This window comes from Gymnogyps californianus, chromosome 3 (genome assembly GCF_018139145.2).
Source record: "Gymnogyps californianus isolate 813 chromosome 3, ASM1813914v2, whole genome shotgun sequence".
Taxonomy (NCBI): Eukaryota; Metazoa; Chordata; class Aves; order Accipitriformes; family Cathartidae; genus Gymnogyps; species Gymnogyps californianus.
In genome coordinates, this window is record NC_059473.1 from 68,912,219 (window position 1) to 68,937,570 (window position 25,352).

Consider the following 25,352-nt stretch of genomic DNA (forward strand, 5'->3'; position numbering starts at 1 on the left):
GATACACCACATCAGTTGCCTTCCAAGATGTTTTATCCTCTTCCCCTCTCAAACACACATTCAACCTACCCCAATGGCTTGTGCACATGCACAAAATAAGTCAACTTCTTAAGAGGTTTTTATCAGTATTCCAGATTAAAGTTCAAACCAGAAGTTACAACTGAACGTTTTAGTTTAATGGGCTGTATAACAAAGAAATGGAAGCCACATAAATTATGATTCATAGCAAAAGAAGAAAAATTCCTCTGGGACCTAATCAGTTCCCATTATTTCCCCCTGCATTAGAAGATCATAAGCTACAAAATGCCAGATGTCAACAAAAGAGATAACGTAGCAAAAATAATCTACTTGAAAAGCCCAAGATCCTATCATGCTAGATTCTATCAGAAATACTTGCCATAATTTTCTCTCCATATTTACGGAGCATCAGTCCACAGCAATTAAAGTCCATTGCTTCAAAATGCACTTTTTCTTACTCATTAATTTTGAATACATCCAGTGCATCAAAAAGAATCTAGTCTCTCTGATCTTTATGCATCAGGTAGAGTCTTATAGTAATGGTCACTCTTTAAATGGCAAATTTGCCTATGACACCTTTGGCTTTATAAAGAGCATACTATTTTATCTCTGCGAGTTAATGCATGTCACAGTCTTCAGCCGGACACAGAAACCTACATGATAGTAGCATAAGAATAGCATCAAAACAAATTGTCCTGCTCAGATGTCCAGTCTGTATGAAGATACCACATACTTCCTGAGAATTTCGATGCATCCTTATCTTCCCGTTGGGGCAGGTCCTTAGATCTTCAGAAGATCAAAAATGGCGGCATTGTTAGCACTGCATTTACAGTTACAATAAATCTTTCAAAGCATACAACTACAACCTCTATAGCGAACTACAAAGAGTTCAAAGAAAGAGGAATCTCTCTTTCCCCTTTGCCTGCTTTGCGTTCACTACTCTCTTCAATGTGTGTGCAAGGGCACTGATGGGCCACAGTTGAGTCTCATGTTGACACCAAGAACTACCCAATAACCACGGAGCACTGAAATAATATTAAACCCACGACCACGAGGACAGCAGGACCCACGGGAACGAGAAGAGGGAAGCGGGGAGAGCCCCTCTCACCTCACTGAAACATGATCAGCTGGGATGGAGGGAAGCGAGAGCTGTCCTCAGGGCCTCACCCCGTGCAAGAGTCGGTGGCAAGCTCCTTCCATTCATTCTCTTCCTCTCCCATGATCTACCGACCCCATCCAGGGGAACACCAGCCCTGCTCTGGCACGGTGCTGACAGATGAAGGGAGCGCTGCTGTCCAGGGAGCCAGGCGGAGAAAACCTTGCCTGCCCACAGCCCTGTCTTGCCCAGAGCCAGCGCAGCCACCCCCTGCTTCAGCAAAGAGGGGCACAAAGAGAGAAGAGGTAGGGCTTAAGCCTAGACCTAACTGCAGATGCTGCAGGAGGTGCCAGCACCAAACCAGCGTGGCATTGCTCAGCTCGCCAAGTGTAAGGTTTGCTGTTTGCTTTCATCAACGCTAAACAAACCTAGCAATGACAATGCAGGTATGGAGCCTGTTCTTCCCACATTAACTAAACGCAACTCCAAGTCCTTTCACATGGTGAGGGGGAATAAATCAAGAACATTAAAAAAAAAAATAATTATATTTAGAACAGATGAGCACTCAGAAAATTGGAATGTTATCCACAGACCAGAAGTAACAAAGGCATTCAGGTGAATTTTTTTTTCTTTTGCTAATAAAAATACACAGGGATCTCATATCCAGTCACCAATTAATTAAAATTTCCACAGTAAAATAATTTAACATCAGGTCCCACTCTGTTGACTTAAAACTTATTTAGCTCACCTTCTTAGAAGAAACCAATGTGGTGTTCTAGGAAGGCATATTTAAGTCTGAAAATTATACTTTGAAAATATAGTGCTAGGAAAGGCAAACTGATTAGGAGTGCTGACTTCATAACCTCTGAGTTTACTTTTGTTGTTGGGCATTTTTCATGTACTAGTTGGCTTTAAGGAAAAAGAAAAAAAAGCCTGAAAGCTAGGAGGACCACAGCATAACCTGCAGTAATTGCTATTGAAAACTAGTATTTCTGAAAGGTCCTTTTCAATTTTTAGTTCTTTAAGCAGTAACAGTACAAAAGTCATATTTACTTTATAGGTTGTCATTGATGTTTTAAAGTTACATCAAAAAAAGCAATCCTACTCCACACTTCCCCCCTACCTGTCCTTTGATATCTCGCAAGAAAGATATCCCAGGTATTCTTTATTAACTGCTTAAAATGTTATTAAGGATATATGATTAAAACAAATCTTGGTTTCCTGGTAGCTCCTTTCTGGTAGAGACGAAGACTGAATCAGGCAGACTATTAAAAACGTACATATTTGGGGGATATTTGTATGCTGGGAGACAGACATCTTACTCATATATCATGAGTACAGTCCAAACTCAAATGATGACAAAGCTGATTTTATAGAAATTTCAGGCTCAGTTTAACCCCTTCTACACTGAAACAGAAATAGACAGTAAAATGCTTGTATTACATGTCTACAGTAACATGCTAATTCTTTTATTAGGTAATTTAAAGAGGAAAGATATTCCTGATGGACAAACAATGCATTTAAGTAAGGATCCTGTTAAAAATTTGCCACTCTCCAAATCTGGCCAATGTCAGCACCTGATAATTATATGAAGAAAAGAACAAAATACATAAAAATATACCATACTTTTTGCTGTTAGTCCTATTGCTCTGGATTTTTTAATTCATATTAGCATATTTTTGGATACTTGCTTTGTCTGTTTAGGCTTTCTGCCAGGGAGTTTTGGGGATGCTACTCGGAGTTTGTAATGAGGGTGGGAATGCTCCAGCAAGGCCAAAAAAAAAAAAAAAAAAAAAAAAAAAAAAAAAAAAAAAAGCACAGGAACAGACTGAACTCCTGACTGTAGGTACCCACACCACTGCAACGGCCACCACTTTCCCAAGACCTCCAGAAATGCTGCTTCCAGCTCCTGCTGCCTGCTCTGCCGGACAGTAGCCTCCTGTCATGGTACATTCAAAGCAGCAGCAGCAGCAGATGCTCTAAGTGTGAGGATAAACAAAGGGGAAGGGAACTGCATTTTAGAGGGGAACATTAAAAATAAATAAATGTGAACAGAGCATCTTAAGTCCCCTAAAGACTTTGATAAATTTATCAATTTTTTAAAATTATTTTTCCTTTCTTTTCCCTCCCTTCTCAGGCATGAAGAATAATATATCTTGCTACTTGCAGTTTAAGTAATTTACATTTTCATGAGACAACAAAAGGATCTGCTTGCTGTACTGAGGGGTAAGCACCCAGAAATCCTGTTTGCTGGCTCTAAAGCATCAACAATCAATCCTCCAATTGCGAGCATTACTCTCCAAAACCATGCACATGAACTACAGCACATCCAACAGCACTAGCAATGCAGAAGCCAATGAAATATCTGATTATTTTTAGAACATTCAATGGACTTGATAGCTTGTCTCTGGCCATTTGTGCCCACTGCAAGTCCTGGAAAGACATACAGAGAAAAAAACATTCAAGATCATACAATTCTCTAGATATATTTTCACGACCCTGTAGAGTCAATATCACTCAACCCTTCATGATGTAGGAAAATGCTGTAATTCCCGACTTTGCAAATGAGGAACTGAACTACGTGAAGTACTTCCACAGGCTCAAATGAGAGCGGAAGAGCAACGTGTGCAAGTATCCTCCCACTAGCTTTAATCCAACCAGCCTCAATAACCAGCAGCAATAAGAACAAGGGAAGAGACTACTTTGACAAGGAGCCAGTTATTATTTTCTGTGTAAAATTTAAACTGACAAGCTTTGGAGACCAATAGCACAGTCTCACCTTTATTTGGCTCTGCAGGCCTATGCATAGAAATTAAAGCTCAGATGCACAAAAGGAAATAAGAAACCTAACTCCTCTGAGGATCTATGTTTAAGTGGCTCTCTCAGCTCCTTCAGGAAATATGTAAAAAAGCAGTGAACTGACTTTAGGGAAACCAAGTCAACGATAGTATCCTGTACATTAGCAGGGGCCCCACAAGGCAAGCAATGGTGGCAGTGATCATACTGTGAAAAACAAGCAGGGAAGGCGAGCAGCCTAAGCACAAATTTTCCACAGTTAGGAAGATGGAGCAGAATAAGGCAGAAGACTCCCAGTGAGACAACCAAGCAGACATGGTCACGCCAAGGATGTAACAGGGAGACCCCCACTGTGCCGAGGGAACAGGATGCTGCCCAGACACACCACGTAGCTCTCACCGGCTCTCTGGTGCAGTATCTCACACAACATTAGTTTTTTACTTTTGCTTCTCTATTTTACCTCTGCCCCTGAGACTAGAGACAAACAGCACACACATCTGCTCATAACACTGCATACTTCCTTACTATCATCTGCTGTAATATGAACATTCAAATGTTGCCACCGGTCATTTTCGGACATGAAGCATTACTAACGATTCTACTTAGATCTGCAACTCTGCAGCAGAGTGTCATCTTACAAATAAGAAGTCTTCTGTGTACATGTGCCAATTCTGACCCCTAAAAAAATACACGAGAGATGACAAGGATTACACCAACAAGTCAATATTAAGACCAAAAAAAGGAAAGATATGTATGTAGTACTTCAAGAGTGATATTAAAAATGTCTATCAAGCTGGCAGAATAAGAAATTGTAGAACAAATCACAGATGGAGGGGAAGCATTTTCAGTGTATTAGATCTGAGACCGAACCCTTGGGGGTTGCTGCCTGCACCTCTGGTGAGCCCAAAGCAGTTTCCAGGGCACTGTGCAGATGCAAATAGATACAAACACACACCAACAAGGTTGCAGCATAGCATCACACACAACACCTTTAAGCATAAGGCAACAGAAACAGGTTAACACAGAAGAGGAGACGTGTTATAATTTGCTACTGGGTCATATAAATGCATAGGATTAGGCTTCACAAGCCAAAGCACTAATATCAACTCTAGCATTCATTTCAACAGACATCCCATTTTTAAAAACAGGAAGGTGAAAGCACATTAGCACATTATGAGAAATGCTAAACTTTGCAGTATTTCATTAATGCCTCACTGACTGGACTAACTAGGTTGAGTTTTACTGCTTTTATATTCTGCTAGTGTATTTCATTTGGTGTAACAGTAAAGATCAAAGTTTCAGAATAAACACTACAGCATCTCAAGATGAAAGGCAACAGAAATGCACAGCCAGCAAAGAAGAGAATAAGTTACAACTTTTTTAGTCTTTTCTTCAGGAAGAATGACCTAGCTAAAAGTGAGATTGGAAGCTTTCAGGAAAGCACTAGCACAAGCCAATAAAACACAGCACAGACTAATAACATTAAGTTAGATTCAGTAGAATGGACAAAAAATTGTTTATTCTAAAGCTATCTTAAGATAAATATGGAATTATTTTAATACAATTATATAGTTACATTATAATTACCATTTAAAGTGTAATGTTATTTCTAAAACATTAATAAACTCTATAAAGAAGTTCCAGTCCATTATACATAACTGAAGGGTGCTAAACTAACCTAGGAGAGCTTCTCCACCCTGGTGAAGTTGAGGCTGATGACTCAACCCTTGCTTAGGTGAGTAAACCTTATTTATACACACAACTCCACTGACCTTTAAAGTATTAAGCCTGTCATGTTTCTTGTAACAAGGGTGCACTCTTAAAATCCCCAAATAATTAAAATGCAAAAATTAAGGGACTGAAAATAAATTTGCATGCAGAAGCAATTTCTGGACTTCTTGTTCAGATTAAACACAGACCAGTATCACAATTTCTCTGTGTCCAAATGGAGAGAGAGAGAGAGATTCGATGTGGCTGTTGCACCCTGTGGACTCTCAAGGACAGTGAAGATAAGATCTGGAGATAAAATAGGCAAAGGAAACAAACATCCTTGCTCTTGAGGAACTGGGTGCCATGTTTAGGAGGTTGTTATCCCCACTACAGAGGTGTAGTAGGCTAACAGTCCAAGCATTTTTGCTCCCTACTAACGCAGTTAGAACAGGCTAAGCTTAGATCACCTTCAACTCACAAACTGGATCTGCAACAGCCTGTCCACATGAACAAAGTTCAAATAAAATAAATGAGAATCAATGTAACAGAAACATTTCTGATTCAGAAACAGAACAATAACAAAACTCGATTCAGCTCCAGTGGACTCCCCAGATGAATTATTCCTGCCTTGCTTGGGAGGAGACTTTTATCCGCTAACTCAGGCTGTCATGTTTCACACACAATAAGGGGAAGCAAAAGAGCTACCAGAAATTCCACATCACCAGTGAGGGTTGTCAAGAGAGAAAAACATCCAGATTTAATCTTCCCTCATTGGCAGCTGAACATCACCAGATGCATTTTCCATAAGGAACAAGGTATTTTACTGTGTAACTCAGATGCAGTTGCTAGACAGAAACTGGTTACAAAACACAGTGTAAACTATTAATAGGTAGACTGCTATGCCATACCAAATGTAAAAGTGCGGTGCTGTTTGAAATCAGGCCACTTGAGAAGATTTTAATTTTTAAGTCAACAAGAACATTGCTGCATAAGTTTTAAAATAATTAACACCTTCATTTTCTTGTAGCCCCTGTTTCAACCTACCCCAGTTCAACTAAGTGTAAAGCCCAAGCCTTCTGAACCCTGCAGCCTTTCACACTCACGTTGTACAGGTATACGCAGTATGCAGAGTTTAAATGCCAAATCCTGCATCTTCATGGACTGTTGACAGAAAACATTGGTCTCTGCCTACCAAATACTGTAACAAAAGGTACAAGGCAGCAGAAAAACATTAGCATTTGGATAAACAGAATGAATTCTGTAGCCACTGACATACAGAAAACCTCATACATGTAAACAACAGAAACATCCAAGAATTTGCAGGGTGCTGGTTCCAGTTAATTGAGATTCCAGTAAATTTTAGCTACTTTTATTTAAAAAGCTAAGCCTTTCAAACATTCCTCGTCAAGAACATTGCTTTCATTTTACAGGTGAGAGACTGAGATCCGGAAGGACCTTGTGGTCATTCTGCAAAGTTATTACAAAACCACAGATCTTGTAACTGCAAGGCAAATGGCTTACCCTTTGTGCCCTTCTTTCCTGGGACATCTACTGAATGAAATGAAGTCTGTGCTTACGCTACATACTAAGGCATTTCTGTCTCAGTTTATGTTGCATTTCCGAGTCAGATCCTAAACTGATGTACAACATCATAGTTCCACCACCACAGAACAAGGAGGATGCAGTTTACCATATCCAGAGAGGATAAGACAGATGTCACTGTTCTCTTACCTCTCCCTGGAGCACACAGGCATACACACAAAGGACTTTTATGTATGTGCTTAGCAGCGTTCAACTAAAACACCAAGCACTTGCAGTTTTCTAAAAAATAAAAATTGATAAACATTCAGCACATCAACTAGCATTTAGACAATCGCCTTGGCATTACCTTGCTGATTTGGCAGTTGACACCAGCATGTTCCTTGCTCGTAAAAACTGCTAGTTTCGTGATCTGTTTAGAAACATTTCAAAGGAAATCTGCACATCTGTTTTGACGAGGTCAAAACATATGCATACAGATAACCACATCAATCCCAGAGCCAATGAGTTAAGTGTTGTCTATCAGGTTTTTAAGGGACACAATCAAGTCCTCCTTAGATTCCCCTCTCTGAACCAAGCAAAGGGACAGAAGCAGCGAACAGAAAGTCACTCCATCCTCACCACTCCTATGCAGAAGTGTGTTATGAGAGCAAGTCAGTTAGCAAACAAAATCAGCCGACTGCCTGGTGCCACCTCCATGCCAGGTGAGCAACCAGAAGAACTGTCCTACATCCCATACACAGAATGCTGCTAAGGGCCATTGGATCCACAGTGTCACACATCCCAGGCCCAGCCATACATCAGAGTTGCTTTTATGAATTAGCTTACACAGGGCTCAAGCAGGATTTGCACTGGTGAAACAGCAGCACCACTGCAGACAGATGTACAGCAAACGTCCTTTAGTGATCAAGGGGACCCTGGCCAGCCGAAGTACCAAGCCAAAGAAACCGGGCTTTCGCTCACCTCTCTCAGTCTGTTAAAATACGTCCATGCAGCAAGCAGCTGCCAGTTTGAAGTATTACTGCCCTTTGCCTTCCTCCCTTTCACCTACTTCAGCTATTTGCTACCACTCCTCCACCCAAAATTACCACACAAATTACCTGCAGCAGAGTCAGCAGAAGCGGCTCTGTATCTGCAGTTCAGTTTATATCCTGCCATGCCAGCTCACGCCCACTTCCAGCGGGCTTCGCTGCACACAGCTGAACTGCAAGCACACCCTTACTTCCGCCACAGAAGGCGGACCTGCAGCAGAAAGCTCCGGCAGATATCCATCGACATAACTCCTTGAGCAGCGACTTCGTTCGGTGGGCCTCAGCAACCGCACACTTTGCAAGGTGAGTGCTGCTGAGACCTACGGCCAGCATTCGTGAGATGAGAGACTACGAAAGACAAGTGCATGTTCTCAGCTTCAAAGCAAACTTGCTCTCTCACTTCTCAGCTCTTTTCTCACCAACCCAGTAAAGACATTTATACTGACAGTAAATAAAGTAGAGGTAGAGCAGAGAGAGACAGGTGTTTGAAGAGTCACTTAAACCACAAAGATGCAGCTTGATGCTTGGCACAAATACCTGTACCGCACATCACAGGTACCATAAATCACCTTCTACTTACAATTAGTTTAGGTCCCAAAATGCTTAAGCATAAAGTTAGGCTTATATTTGTAAATATTCCCATTGTACTCAATGAGACTTGGTTAACATGTTCTCAATGCTTTACAGAATAAGACCGGGCAACAAGAAAGTGTTAAAATACGAATAAACCCATCAATCTAACAGGAAGTATTAGAACTGGTCACCGCTTTTTAGGTCAAGTACATTTCCAACAATATTCATAATCACGCTGTGAAAATTACTGGAAACTTTTCTTTAGAAAGTACCCATCATTTTCAAGTTTTTAGAAAAAGACCCTCGAATTAACAGCCCACTGACACTACACTGTGAAAGATTAACATTTAAATATTTCCTCACTTCAAAAAGCAACTCAAGACACAAGAGCTACTTGAAGGTAGAATTATAATTTTTAAGTTTCAGCTCAACATCCCTTTTTTCAATCAATCCTGACTCATGCGAATTCCAGGCCATGGCTTTTTCTCTGTCACCTACCTCCCAACTGAGAAGCAAAGGAGCTCAGGAGTGGGGGTAGAATGGAGTCGCGCAGTAATGCAATGCAAATGTTCTCCTATCTGAAACACCGTTAACAGAACCAAAATGCCAGGTTTCCATAGCAACCTTAACTGTGTCACATTGCATACACTGTACATTAAGTAACATATTGAACAGTTTAATTGTAACAGAAAATCCTGTACATTTGTAATGTACAAAATTAACACTGTAAACCTTCATTTTTTATTTTTCAATTCCTTAACCTGCAACATTTATTGCATTACAGTCTGTTGAGTGTGACCTTCTATTACACCAGCACATGCAGCTTCATAGGTGCTCAGATGCTGGCAGCGTTAGGTGCATTAAAATTACAACGATCGACAGTAAATCATACCCTCTACCCGCTGCATAGTCTGAAGCCTGTTTTAAAAGCAGCAATGTTTTGAATTATTTCCTTCCTCCTTGCAAAATTCCTTTAGATATTGTGTAACTGAGAATGATTTAGTTCTCTTGCTCTTCTGGAACATCCTTAAAACCTTTATTACCTTACCATTTTTCCTTCCTCCACCTCTGGATTCCTGTACAACACTACACACAGTTTCTGGCCTTGCACCGAGTCACCTTGTCCTATATACAAAGCAAAAACTCCCCTCTCAAACTCAATTCCCCTTGCTATATACCATAGCACAGTTACATTTACCTACCTAATTAGAGAGTCTCTCTGACTAGCTGCTTGCTTCTTCCCAGAAACAGAAAAATAAGTTTTCTCTACTTTTCTATGTTCTAACCATTTGTGCACAGCTAAGTGTCTGCTCAAAATTATTCAGGTAAATAAAGTTAGCAACCTATTTCTATGTATGCAGAAAAGGCAGAACAATGGAATGGTTCATACAAAACAGCTATATGCCATCCTTTTTTTCAGCATATCTAATCTGGACTTTATTTGCTCAACTCTGGATGTGTTCAGTCAGTGAGATGGTTCAGGGCTTAGTTAAAAAAAAAGTAAAAAATATACTTAAATTAAGGTTAAGTACTGTTGCACAAAAAATGGAACTGTAGAATTTTCTGGTAAAACAAGAGCAGTATATATTTTACTTTCAGATTACTCACGTGTTTTAAACATTATTATTGAACTGAGGTGCTCTTGTTGAACAAAACAGGCTGATTTTGAAACTAAAATTCAAACATCTTACACTGACAGTATCAACAAAGTAACTCAGCACTTCTGAAGCTAGATATTTCTTTTTTTTGGGGGGTGGGAACCTTCACAAAATTTGACCTAATTTTACAAATAGTTTCATTCCTCCAGTGCTGCATTTTCATGGAAGCCATCTCAGCCACATCACCAGGTACTGCAACATCGCTGTGCTCTCTACTCATGTACCAAGTGCATTCAGAGGGACTACTCACTTACACAAGTTATGCTTGTAATACCTAAGCACACATTTGCAGAATTGCGGCCCAAAGATGAAAGCTGCTAACCTTCCATCCACCACAAGTTACACCTGACACAGCTGGTAATGGCTAGTGTTTCAGATTGCCCAACACGTTTCAAACAAAACCTTGCCTTCACTTGTTTACAGCTACATCAAAGTAATTGCTTGCCCTTTCTCAAGTTGAAGCCAGCCAAAACAGTTCATGTATTAAGGATTTTTGCAGGTTTTTTGGTCCATGTTGAAGCCTCTTTTTTTGAGGGGGCTGCAGTGCTTCCAGTTTTGGTGTTAAAACTTAAGATTTGGCAGAGAGCAATTCAGACCTTTTCACAGTTGCTCTGAAAGTCTGTCCAAACTGGGTCGAGACTTACATCTTAAAAAAAAAAATAGGAAAAGCAGCTTACACCTACCCCATCTAGGTGCATTAGTGATTTGTAGTTAAAAAGGACTGACGCATTACCTGTGGGAAGTTTATTACCCCAGAGCTAGATTCATGTTCTTATCAATAACTGTTATAAGACCTAGGATTAAAATGCACACTTCCAATCTCGAACACATGGCTAGGCTAACCTAATGAGCAGGTAATACCTGGCACTAGCTTCCACAGGTCAAAATCGCTTTTCTGAGCTATCTGCTTGCTGGACTCAGTGAAGTAAAAAAGAAAAAAAAGTGAAGAGAAGCAGGAAGAAAGATATGTTTCAAGGCCAGATAAAGTAAATTCCAATTTATAACACAGTATGCTGTCATCTGAGAGCCTTTCAGCGAGAAAATAATCATCCACAGCTCTTTCATCATAGAATTCACAACAAATAGTACATGGGATTAAGAAGAAATCAAAACTTAAACAACAGTTACAAAACACAGTACCAGGTAAAATTTCTATTTTAAATGCAATATAATGCTGACTGCAAAGCAGTTAAGAGTTGAAAACTGTACTCATTACTGAAGTCCTGATTTCAGTGACATCCATGGAAGTTTGACTGCTTACAAAGTTTCTAGATACTAAAAAAAAAAAAACCAAAACAAAAAACCCCCACAAAAACATAGAGCCAGAAGAGAGGCTTTTAAAGGCCTGTTACCATTTACTGAGGGATGACAATAATTTTGCCCAAGAAATACATTTTATAACTTGAAGCCCTTACATCCCAAATCCTACACTGGTCCACATGGCAAAATGAACACATTACAGTTACCAAGTACAAAGAAATACATGTTTTCTCAGAAGCACCTTAAAACCAGGTTTGGTGCCTCAGGTGGCCCCTTCAGCTCCGCCAGCTTTCCTTTTGCAAACCTCCTTGGCTTTCCGCTGGCATTTGCACAGACTGCCCATGGCACTCTTCAATCGTGGCTTGCTCCTAGCAGAGCAGGGCCCTGTTCTGCAAGGAGCTGCGTGCCTCTGCTCTGCTGGGTCTGGGTCTGCATTTCCTTCCCAGGAGGAAAACAAGGGAACGCACCTTCCTTGCTCTTCTCACAAGCTTAATCCAAAGCACACTCAGAATTGAGCAGAAGGGCTAGGAACCACCCTCCTACGTGCAGTGTTTTTTCCACAGCTTGCCACCCATGTAGCCGAGGAGAACTCTCCAACACACACCACTGCATAAGGTCTGGTTGTTTCCTGGGGTTCACGTTACTTGCTCTTCCCACCCTCCCTGTAGAAGATTCTGGATTTCTTGTACTTGCTGTACCATTTTGGTCTCAAGATCAGTCTCTAGTCCCCTTCCCGTAAAACCTGCCTGTTACCTGCCAGACTCAGCCTGGGACTGGGAACTACCTGAGCAGGGCTCAGGAAAAGGACACAACTAGTTGACAAAACACTGAAACTTACTACTCACACAATAGGGTCAAGTACACAGTGTCAACAGAGCAGCAGAAAAGAAAAGTAATCTCCAGCTCCTTAATCTCTTTTCATGACAACCAATGTGTTACTTGTACTAACAGAAATTATGCATTACAAAGGGAAATCCAATTTTCAAAACAACTAACCCACTTAAAAATTGGGTTGGTGGTTAAAAAAAACACCGAGTGATCAGTTAAGCAGCAGGGCTCAATTTTAAGGAACGCAGAATTCCTGTATATAAGGAAACCAGTGTGCCCCCATGAGCAACCACATCGGCACCAGCCCAAGACAGGACATTTTACTTCCCATCCAGTAAGCATGACTGTAGCAGGACACAAATGTAAATGTCATGCAAGTTCCTGCCTAGCCTCTGTACAGTGATGTGATGATGCCAGCCACCTCCCACCATCTACTCACCCCTAACAACAAGGCATACCTAACCAACACAGCTCAGCATCATACACTAAAAAAAAAAAACCCAACCAAAAAACCCAAAACCAAAAAACAAATGACTTGCAAATCAAATGAAATTTCTTCAGCTGATACCGAAGCACAAGGACTGGAGAACTCACCGCACTGGCAGAAAGCCACCCTTGTCATTCCTTTGTGGTTCTCAATTCATCTCCTAACTGCTCTGATGACTACTCGGACTGCTTGCTACTCGACCCGCACATCCAGGTGGCAAGGGGACTTACATGTTGATCAGCTGTTGCACAGCTGTTAATCATTTGGGCCGTATCTGCACAAGTGACTGGCTTACAGCAGGCAAAGTCAATCTTTCAACACATACCTGGACACATTTCAGCACACTCGTCCATAACAAAGTAAGAGTCAAAGTTTTATCTCCTTGGTTCTCCACCCACTGTCACCAGGATGTCACCACTCGCACCACGCATCTACTGGACAACACCTGCATTTCAGAAGCTTTTGGAGCTGGGACAGATGGAACTGCCTAGATTTGACGTCATGGGTTATCACAGCTGCTACCTTTAGCCATCAGTCTTCAGCACCTTCACTGCAAAAGGTTTGACTGGCAACCAGGATGGAAAAAAGGGAGTACAAGAACATTGCTTATATATTACAAGTGAAGAATTTCTTTTTAATATATATTCTAAATATCATACAAATAATCTTAATGTGTAAAATTACTTTACTATACTCTTCAATGCTTCTTTGAATTATCTGAACCTTTGTGCGAAGGTATGAAAGGAAAACTCAAGCCACTCTCTGGCCTACAAAGCTTTGCCGAGCTTGTTACAGCTACCAAAACCTGTATACAGTATTATATCCAGCTTTATCAGAAGTGCCCAGGTCTTTGGCATCAGTACAGCTACTTAAAGAGCATTATAGAAATGCTACTTCTTAAGCTGACGGTAAAATAAAGCCCTTGCCACCAGACTGGGGCATTACTTGACCAGGAGAGAGTTAACTACAGCAATAGACTAGCGTTACCTACTACATTATTTGTGCACAGCGACTACTGACACAGCACACAAGCGCTGCTGAGCCACTGACGATACTGAGTTGTTCCTTGTAGCATCCCCTCCAAGTAACAACCTAGGCAGATCCCAATTAGTTTCTGCAATCACAGCATCACCTGACCTGGCAGGAAGCCATCCACACCTCTCTCCCTCAGAAGGAAGGCGGCAGTGATGGTTCATAAATATTCATACTTCTTTTCTATGTGCTGCATTAGCTTAGAGTATTTAAAAAGAAAACAAACCAGAAAATAAGACAGATGGCATGTGGGACAGAAAGCAGAAAAAACCAGACAGGAGTAGCAGCAGATACAGAGAGCACCGTTAGAAAAGGTTAAATTTACTTGAAAAATGAGTCAGGGAATAAATTACCTTTTCTTAAGATAAGGCTGAGTTCAAGGAAGCAGTAGCTCTCACTGTGAACTTCTGTAAAACAAAGCTGTGATTTCCTCTAACTGGTGCACTGGGACAGCTCTTTGTCTGCCCGGGGAGTCTTAGATTTTGGGGAAATGGCTCTCAGATATCTGCGGAAACACTATGGGAAGATCCCAAAACCAGTCACTAATGGGTGAGACTACTGTTAGGAAAATTTCCTTTCTAGAAATCAGTAGCTATTAATAAAAGGCTTTTAAATCCTGCTAAGTGAACACAGAATGAAACATAAACAATCCTAATTTGGCACTGTAACCAAAAGGTAAACGCAAATCTTGCCTGTATAAACAGGTATAACTCCCCTGCTCAGCTTACATGTTTACTGTTCTTCTAAACCAGGTTGATACTACCATTACTGAAATATGATGGGTAGTCACAGAGCCTGCATTTCAAAAAGGATGTTGAAAAAAAAACCCCTGTAAAACATACATAGCAGCCATAACAAAGGCAACAAAAGAAAAAAGTGGCGCCTCAGTAGGATCTACATGTAGCATATCAGAGGAGGCCTAATGCTTAATTACAACGCATGAGTACTACAGGGGACAGAGTAACTGGAAGCAGGGAACAGATTCATCTAGCTGACAAGGCCATAGGACAACACAACACAAGGAATTTGAGGCATGCAACTGAAAGCACAGCTCACGTCTTAAAAAGAAGACAAATAACAATCAGAAAGGCTTATTAAGATTATGATGAGTACTCTATCCATTCAGAGCTCCAAGTCTAAGCCAGAAGTTTTCTTAAAGGACAAACTGTGGTTCCACGACAAGTCATTAAGTCTCAAGTAAGCACAGGCATGTCACTAGGATGCTGTATGGTACCAAGCTGAAATACTGGTACTATTTCTCCAAGCTTGGTCAGAGACTGGGAGCAGCACAGGTGCGAGAGCAAAGCATTGCACCTGGAATAACTCACCCTTCCTGGCACTAACTACTACCTTCTGCATTGCAATCCATCGGGAAGTACTGACAGACCCCACGAAGCCTGCCTGCACCCTGCCCTTGCAGGCAAGCAGAGGAGAGACTGCAGATGCACAACCACAGCCCCCTGCCCCGCTGCAGCGCGCTGCCCACCTCAAAACTGAACAAACTGTTCATAACAAACACCTTCCAGCAGCAGCACAGCCGCTCATGCCTGCCTGGCATTTTGATCAAGAACAAAGAAGTATAGCTTTCCACCTACAATCAGAAGGGTTTGCAAAGAAAAGGGGAAAAAAAAGAATACACCTGTGTATGTGTTTAATGTATCAATCTGAAACATTATGTTTGTGGGGGGAATATAATCCCTCTAGCTTGCTGTGAATTTTGTCACTGCCTCACTGTTTCATGAATCCAGCTAGGGAAAAATGACACGGGAATAAGGAAACCAGTCAGATTTAAAAAAAAAAAAAAAAAATAAAATCTGAAAACTTGTTTCTCCTACCTTGTTCTTCTTCCTGGTCAAAGGAGGTCACCTAAGTGAGTGCTCTTAATGCTGACTTTACTCCTCAACTGTAGTGTTATGTTTCCTCTTTTTGGGAAAGTGATCTTAACCCCCAGGACAAACTCGCAGCAGCGTGACTCGTGCATTTTCCTCCACGAGGACACTGATCCCGAGACCCAGCTCCCTCGCAGCAGGGAGCAAGAAACCACCAACTTCGTGGCAGGCGGCCATCCCCACTGTCAGTAACTACAGCAGCGAGTGGATACCTCACTAAAACAAGACCTGCACCCCTAAAGCCTTAGACTTTTTTGGCTTACTGATCACGAGGAGGAAAAGATTTGTCAGTCTGCTGCTTCTTGGGTGATGACACTAGATTCACTCTGCCAGTAGAGCTGAAGACCACAACTGCCTGCTGCTGTGTTGGGCACCTGCTGAGACACAGAGGGCACAAGCCAGGCGCCAGACAGGGAGTTTTACCGTTTTTCTCGACGTTGGTTATGTTCCAGCTTTCCTTCAATGCCTACTGGAAAGCAAAGGAAAATTCAGTCCCTTTGTCCCTCACTTCCAATAATTATCACTTGTGAACATCTCCAGCTGCCTGGAGCAGCAATTTCTTGTGTCAGATCATGCTGCAGAGGCTCACACTAATTTCCCACCTTTGAAACACTCACCCAGGTGGGTCACTGCAGGGAGCCACTCTGGCTGCAGAACCCATCTATAGGATTCTCACAATTTTGTTAATAACCTTTTTGAAGAAATGTTATTTTCCAACTCAAATCACCCTCCAATGAATTCACCTCTATTTGAATAGAGGGACTTATTCCCTAATGCTGTAAGGGATTTGCAAGCTGTCCACTGAAGTCAGGACCATAAGCTAGCCAAATATTTACTAGAGCCAATCCCCAGCCAATTTTACTCTTCTCTTTCAAAATCCTGGATACACAAAGCAACAAAGCCGTATTCCTTAACAAGACAAGGACTGTTCCAATCAATTCTAAGTCACTTCAACTCCAAAGGGAATCATTTATCATTTCGGCAGTAGACATGACGAATCCAAATGGGAGTGTGGCTGCCAGCGCAGTGAGAACAGGACACTGGGCAAAGGTGAGGAGCAAGACTCAGAGACCGTGCCTCACAACTGACTTAGACAAACCAGGTTTTCTAGAAGTGTTTCTTTTTCATACCATAATACACAAGAAAAAAAAAAGTACTGAATTTAACTGAAGCACAGAATTTCCTTCCAAGCCCAAGATTTTGATGATTAAAAAATAGAAAAAATAAAAAAAAAAAAAGAAAAAAGAGGAAAACCATCAGACAGCATTTTGTCTACAAGCAGTCCCATCAGCTTCAATACAGCTCTTCACAGGACCAACACTACTCGCCTGTTCAGATCCTTAAAATATTTTGTGTATATTTATGGACATTTTCCAGATAAAAGGATGAAAGAGAATGCAGCCTAAAATGCACTAGGACATATACTTTTAACCACGACTTACATTTAAAGACATATATTCCTGATAAAGTAATTTTCATTCAGAAAGTATATATGCACGCATACTTCTCTTGGCATTTTCTATTACCTTCTCCACTAGTTTTCTGAAGTTTGCATGTGTATACATACACATCCAAAAGAACATTAGCACAATATGATTTCCACACTATGTAAACACTTGCTGATACAATATGCTGGGAGAGTTCATCAATATGCATTTTAAGTATCATCCAAACACAGGCCTTTAGTCTGGGTCACAGCATTTGAGGCAAACCATAATCGATTAATGGGCACATACCCATCTTAAAAGTCCATCATTATGCATTAATACAAGAAATGTATGACTACTTAATGGGAGAACAATAATTGTGGCATGTAAACACATGGTAAAAGCCTGTTATCAAGTCTAAGCGTTCATCATCTTTTTTCATCACCTAGAGGACAAACAGTTACTGCATCCTTTAGCACCACAATATTGCACACACATCACCAACACACAGGTAAGCCCCTCCAGCCACAAACCAACTGTGAAGTAGTGTACAATGAGGTACAGAGAGGAAAGTCCGTCGCACAGATGAGAGAGACAAAAATCAGTTGCTAACACACCTCTGGCACCCGGCACCACTTCTTAATCATGATAATCTGAGACTGTAAATTAATATATAGAGAGCCTGGAACATTCCAGTAAATCATGCAAGATCTGGGGAGGGAGGAAATAAACGAGGTTTGAAGCCGTGAAAGCCAACAAAGCAATCCACTCAGCTGTACCGGCTCGTTAAAGGCGGCAGCAGAGGCGAAACCCAGGGCTCGCGGGAACAGCACCGCAGGCAGTGCCGCTTGGGCCGGCGGCCGGGCCCGCGCTGAGCCGCCGCGGGCGCGCAGGTCACCGCAGCCGCCCCGCGCCTCCCGGCCACGCACGCGCCAGCAGAAACACAGCGCGAGCGCCGGGCCGCCCCTCACCTCCCGTGCTGCGATGCCGGGCTGGCTCTGTAAACAACCGAGCAGGCAAACGGCTCCTCCGGCACCACGACACCGGCCCGGTGCTGCCCGCCGCCCCGCCAGGGCTCAGCTCCCGGCCCGGCCCCGCCGCCCCCCGCCAGGGAAGAAGGCCGTGGCCGAGCAGACGCGCCTGCCCGCCGCGCCGCCCCCCGCTCGGCACGGCGTAAACAGGAAAATAACGCGCCGCCGCCCCCCCCGCGGCGCGCACCTGCAGGGCGGGCGGGCGGTGGCATGGCGGCCCCGCGGCGCTGCGCCCAGGCCCCGCTGCCGGGCGGCGGCAGGAGGTCGCTGCGGGAGCGTCGGCTGCAGCGCTCCCCGCTCGGCCAGAGTCAGCGCCAACCCCGCCGCTCTCCCCCGCGCCGGCCCGGCCCGCGGCTCCGCCCCGCCCCGGCGATCCCGCCTCCCGCCCGGCCCGGCCCCAGCGGATCGCGGTCACTCCGGGGCCGGGGGTCGGTGGGCGCTGGCAGGGCGCACGGGCCCGTACCGGAGCACTGGGCGGGGAGAGAAGGGCGCGCTTTTCCCGAGCCGCCTCACGGGCCGATGCACCCACCCGCCGTGGCGCCGGCAAGCCCTGTCCTGGGGAAAGGGGTCTGTCTTTGGGGCCAAAAAAAAGCCCAGTATGGCGTATTTCTTCATAAAGCCCAAGCGCCGGGCTCTGCCTCTGGAGAGGAGTTTTCTCAAGGGCAGTACTAAAACAAAACAACCAGTTTTGGAAATTGAGGTTAACCAAAGCCTTTAGAGCCATGGGAAACTGAAAACCCTGCAAACTTTATCTGCTGTTTCCACACTGCCAGCATGCAGGCTTCTTCACTCAACCCCCAAAACACAAAACCCGCTATAGGTACCAGAAACTCCATTCCCTTACCTGAGATAACTCCAGGTAACCAACCCTTCTAGAGGTTTGCGGCTAGCCTAAACAAGTTCTAGCTTCCTATTCCCTCCTTCAGCCAGTAACCAGCTCTAAAGACTGGAAAGCTTAGGAAAAGGCCTACGGTATTGTAACACCATTAAACCCCCAATCCTGCAGTTCAAAAGCCTGAAGATAGGCAGATACCTGCATAAATAAAAACACCAAGTGTATACATACACATACAGATGCTAAAAGAATGTGCAAAAATAAAACAGCAAGTGGTGCGCATGTGTCTCAAGATAAGAATCATTCTTCTTAGTAGTTATAACGTTACAAATCCAACCAGCTTTAATTTTAAGTAAGAGAGGTATCTGTCAACAGCCTACTTTTTTAACCTAACAGCTGCTTAAAGATCCATTTCAAAATCATATATGTCGATTTCAGGACCGAATGCAACTCCAATATGGACACACAGCCACCTCCCACCACTATCATTACCCTACTCGTAGCATATGCTTTCTACCACTCAGTGTCAGCACTGGGACAGTAACTGTCGCGACTCCTCCACTACGCTTGCTGCTGTACTTCCAGCTAAAACTGAAGTTTGCATCTGTTTTGCTTTGGTTTTTTCTCCAAAACAGTTTATTTTACAAGATACAGATTTTCTTTAAAACATAGTCTCCTGCTTAGAGGATACATTTTGATAGCAAACTGCAGTTACCACATGTTGTATTTATATTATTACCCAGGCAGAAGATGGGCAAACCCAAAGTTAGACTGGTTAAAATCTCAAAGACCTCACTGGCACAAGGGTTCTCTAACACAGCACAGAAGAATGGGGCCCTGCTCTCAGTTACTCTTCTGGTACTGCTTAGGTAACAAAACTGGGAAAAAAGAGGATGAGAACTGCAGACCTAAAATAGTACCACTTACTTGACTTCTTTTGGATTTGCCAAATTGCAGTAGAAGATATGCAGCCCTATCCATCAAAGTGTAGAAAACCTTCTTATCTCTTAGCTGAACTTGCACAACAATGACAGTGACTAATACCTTATTTTAGCTCCAGGAAAAGTTGTCTCTGTCCTAATGTACCAGCTCACTGTCCATCATCATTCCAAGCACCTCTACTGTATTGTGTAGAAAGCTCCATGTGGACAATGCATAGATTCCATATGGCAGACAAAGAAACTACACATTTCTACATTATTTACATTGCCCCAAGCATTTCACATACATATTCTAGCCTACTGGCATGGGGAAGAAATCACTCAAACTTCTGTAACAAAACATTGCTATTTTTAGCCTGGTTTCTTCAGTTTATGTAATGATGAATTTTCTGAGTGTCCCCAACTAACCCTGTAACTTTGAACTGATTGTCTAGATAAAACTCAATTTGACAGAGGTATTGAAAATTTCTACAAGTTTCACAAACACGAAAGAGAAAGAGACCACAGCTTGAAACTTTTATAAGAAGTTCTCCACAAATAACTGATTCTGTGCACCCGTTTCTACTGTCTAGTAGAGCAAACCAGAAGTTGCTTCCAAAATGCTCTGCAGAAGAAAGACTGTGAAAGAAAAGGAATTTGCTCAGATACATGAGAAGATGATAAAAAAAGGTCTTGTTTGTTTCAACTAAGGTATCCCGTTGAGCTCAGTGGACACCCCACTGCCACACCTTATCCCGAACCTCAGAATCACGTGCATTTTAACACAGGCTAAGAGAAAGAAAGCTGACACAGGTCTTCCTGGATCGAATACGGTGTCAGGGGAAGAACGGAAGATCAAGGAAAACAGAACAAGAACTTTTAAAATTATTCATAAAAATATTGCTGGTTACTCCCCCATATTTCTTCAGGACCGTCAAAATACTTTCTGTAAATAGTAAATGACTAGTCTGCGCAGTAGCAAGACATGACACTGCAAATTCTCACATACTGCCACCCAGCGCTATTGACGTTAAATTACAAGAAGATAGAGCAAGTCACTGTACAGCTTGGAAGATGATCTGGGAGCTAGGAGTATCAGAACTGCTGTACCATTTGGACAACGCCTTTTGAGATTTTCCTTAGATTCTTTCCATAAAAACACTATTATAGTGAAAACAGATATAAGAAATATAAGCCAGAATAGTATTTTTCCCCCAGAAAACCATTATAATCTAACAGTTAAGTAACCATTCTGACCATACATGGAAATTAAACATAAAATAGCAAAAGACTGTGCATCATCTTTTCCTTCCCTCTCCTCTCCACTTCCCTGAAACTGAGATGATGTACATTTTAAACCAGGCTAAATTAAAGAAGAAAAGCTGATGCCAAGACTTTCCAGATTAAATACACAGTTGATGAAAGAGAGGAGTAATAAACACATAGTTATAAATATAATTTACAGCTTCTGTGCAAATTGAGGATTTTCACTACTGCTGAAGCGTGTACCCCAGGTACTAAAGACAATTTGTACTTACCATTACATAGCAGAAACATACCCAAATAATATACTTTCAGTAAATTAGCACATTACTTTGATGTTATTCTTACTCATTTTTACATAGTAAGCCTACTGTCACACATTAATTAACATGGCAAATTAAAGTAATAATAATATGTAATATATTCATATGGAACAGACAAGTTAATTGCATGCTGCTTTACCGCTTGCATTTAAAGTAATCGCTCTGATTTTTCAGGTTCCAAAATTCAGCTTTGCATACCAAACTCTGAAAGCTGGCATACAGTACCTCTAATATTGAATGTTACTCACTTGGTTTTACTGACACGCTGCCGTTCCGTTAAGTGAAAAGAAACACCAGCCTCTGACATTCCTTCCCCGGCGCTTTCAGGAAGATCATTCTTCTCCAACCAGCATCGCAGGGATGCAGGCACAGGCACTGGCTGCTTCTGCGCTGGCAGGAGGCTGAATCGCTGACAGTTTCACTGATGTGTTTCTCTATTGGATATGGGAAGCCAGAGAAGAGGCATAAGACCCTTTCACTGGTCAATAGAAATTTAGTACGATACATTACACATCTTGAAAATAACATGCTAATTGTCAAGCGTAGCAATAGGACAAGGGGTAATGGTTTCAAACTAAAAGAGGGTAGATTTAGACTAGATATAAGGAAGACATTCTTTACAATGAGGGTGGTGAAACACTGGAACAGGTTGCCCAGAGAGGTGGTCGATGCCCCGTCCCTGGAAGCATTCACGGTCAGGGTGGACGGGGCTCTGAGCAACCTGATCTAGTTGAAGATGTCCCTGCTCATTGCAGGGGGGTTGGACTAGATGACCTTTAAAGGTCCCTTCCAACCCAAATGATTCTATGATTCTATGATAACAGAGCAAGAATTATTTGTTTCTACATCTAACAGTTTCCTAAGACATGGACAAAACACGTTCACCCGCGCTGCCATCAGCCATGAGATCCCATCTTTCATAGGGTCGGCTACTTTTCTGAAATTGTCGGAGGGAATATTTTGTCTGTATCACTCAGGCAGCTTAAGAATCGGGAGGCTCACCCCTGCATTCCTCTGAGGTGTCACACAACAGAGGCACTCTAAGAACCAACAATGGCAACGACCCTTCTGTAACACACGTCTTCAACACTGCAAATGCAGCTGACATGAACCTACCCTAGTTTTAACTTAGCCATCTCAAGTGGTGCTAGCATCACAGCCACGGAAGCACAGAAATCAGGACCCCTCCAAAACCCACCTGAGAAGCACCCAGGGTGGGGAAGCCTATGCTTTTAACCATGAGACCACAGAGCTTGTGAAGCATACAAACTCCTTTAAAGCTAGCTGTTTCTGCAGTATAGAACCACCTTCATATTTGGTTGGTGTTCCTTGCAGGTTCTGGGGCCGAAATTATCGCTATATTTGGACTGGCAATTTTTCCCTTGGCTCAGAGTTACGGGAAACCAGGTCCCACTTTGCCTTGCTCTTCAACAAGGGGCACAGATTACCTGCTGGGACCAGGTGACCTCTCTCACCTAACCACGTCCCCCTGTTTGCAGTGGCCTCAGGCCCTGGTGGTGCCTCAGTCTGAGCTGTGCTCTGCCACCAGCGCTCCACAGCTTTGTCTCCTCAAGGACTGAAATGCCATGGTCTTACCAAAGAAGTTGCTATCGCTATACGCATGTCAAGTGCAGTTCTTGCAGTATGTAAGGTATCTGACTGTATCTAATAGGGCCTGATTGTAACCTCACATTTTATAAGTTATCTACATCATTGCACAGTAAAATTGCTCACATTGGACAAAAGAAAGCTCCATCGCAATCAAGATACACATTTTGTTCAAGCCTGCTACTGTGAAGGGTTTGGGATGAAATGAACCATTGGCTGAACAGGGATTCTGGTGAGACGGAAACCAAACACCCAAACCTCCTGAGTACATCCCTGAGGAAAGAGGTCTCCTTAAGTTTGCTTTCAGACTCTAAAGCTTTTAAAGATAAGCTAAGGCATATTTTGCAGAGTCCACAAGCATGAAGTGTGAAGCTTATCTATTTTAACATGGAAAAGGTTTCTTATATACTGCATTTCAGAGGCAGAGGGTTTGAGAACTAGAGAAATATGCTTGTGTAGAGCAAACCCTCTCATATTATGGTCACTGCTTAAATAGGGAAAATTACTTTTGCTAGTACAGCTTGCAGATCTACTTTGCTCATGAAATCAACATGCCAGAGGAAAAAGCGCTTATGCAGCTGTCATCTGCATCGATGGCAGAGTTTTCACTCCTCTCCTAGAAACCTTACCAAAAAAAAGCAGTCACAGATTCACATTTATCGTGTAAGAATGCCCGAGCAGCGCAAGGCAAGCGAACCGCCAATCTGGTTTCCCTCTGTGGAGCCACGGGCTTCCACTTGAGGCAGGCCTTTTGATCGGCTCTACCCTGCAGACCACATACCAAAAACCAGAGAAGCTGTGGGTTTTTTGTTTCCACAGCCTGCCTGAAGAGCAATGAAGAGGGAGCGGGGGAAAGCGCCACCAGCACGCGCGTCCCTCCCCTCCCGGGAGCCGCCGGCCGGGATTTGCAGTGCAGAGCGCTTGGCTGACGAGGCCCTGCCTGGAGCCGGTACAGCAACACCCCGTAGGGAGACTATCTTGTAAGGAACAGCGTGAACAGGCAACACGAAATGAAGTAAAACAGCCCCGCTCCCGCCGCCCGCTGCTCCCCGGCCAGCGGCCTGGGGCGGCGGGAGGGGCCTCGGCGGGAGGAGGGAGACCCGACCCGCCCCGCGCTCCGGAGCCTTCCTCCTAACGACTCGCCCTCTGCCCCGGCCGTGCAGCTCTTGCCTGTTGCCCTGTGCGGGGAGCGGCTGCTCCCGCTTCTGCACCGCCGGGTTGACGGCGGGGCCCGGCGCTCTGTCCCGCCCGGCCTCCCACCGCCATTCCGCCTTCCGCCCCCGGCGAGGGGCCCTCACCCGCCTCGCCTGAGGCGCCCCTTCTCCTCACCACGCCGCCCCCCTCCCCCCCCTTCCGTGGGGTGGAATGGAACGTCCGTCCCTACACACAGCTGCCTCCGGAACTTGGTACTGCCCGGAAGGTGGGAGCAGAAAGAGGAGAAACGGTAAGGCGCGAGGGAGTGTGGGTATTGGAGTTAGCTCTTGAGGAAGCAGTTGGCAAGCGTTCACACGGATCCCTGGTGGTCTAGTGGTTAGGATTCGGCGCTCTCACCGCCGCGGCCCGGGTTCGATTCCCGGTCAGGGAAAGTGTCTTTTTTTTTTTGCTTTTTCGTGTTCTTCCCGAACCTCTCTTTCTGCCTGTACAATTCCAGGAGCGTCCGGCCGGCTGCTCTGCGAGCCCGAGGCGTCGGCGTTGCTGCCCAGCAGCGAGTTTTAAGACGCATTTGGCAGTTTGGAGGAGTCGTGCATGAAGAGAGTGTGCAAAGTCTCAGCGCCCTGTGCAGGTGCAGGCAGGCAGGGGAAGCCTGCCCAGGTCTAGCATCTGTCTGGAAGTTTTCCCTTCACAAAACTGCCTATGGGCACCCCATGCCCACCCATAGGGTTTCTAGGAGTGAGCAGTGGGCTGCTGAGCAATGTCTGCCTAGAGGGGCACAGGCAGGGCTGTTGGTCAGCACTTAGAAATACCATATTTTCCGGTGTTTTTGGCTGCCCTGACAGCTAAGGGTGTTCCCACACCTTTCCCCCCACA

The 25,352-nt window shown here is 43.6% G+C and overlaps 1 protein-coding gene and 1 non-coding gene across 7 annotated transcripts in view; one reads left to right on the forward strand and one right to left on the reverse strand.

Annotated features, from left to right (window-relative positions):
* Nucleotides 1-22,100, reverse strand: part of NCOA7 (nuclear receptor coactivator 7) — a 100,839-nt gene extending 78,739 nt beyond the window's left edge. For 3 of the 6 annotated variants that reach the window (XM_050893392.1, XM_050893393.1, XM_050893388.1), the window contains exon 1: nt 21,965-22,100. The gene's annotated coding sequence lies outside the window, so the exon portion shown is untranslated. Of the gene's footprint in view, nt 1-13,103; nt 13,159-18,315; nt 18,371-18,562; nt 18,623-21,964 lie in introns of those variants that run through there. The other 3 variants (XM_050893389.1, XM_050893390.1, XM_050893391.1) reach the window with 3 other exon arrangements.
* A 2,737-nt stretch (nt 22,101-24,837) lies between these two features.
* Nucleotides 24,838-24,909, forward strand: TRNAE-CUC (transfer RNA glutamic acid (anticodon CUC)). The gene has a single exon. It is a non-coding gene; the product is annotated as a tRNA-Glu (tRNA).
* Nucleotides 24,910-25,352: the final 443 nt, after the last annotated feature.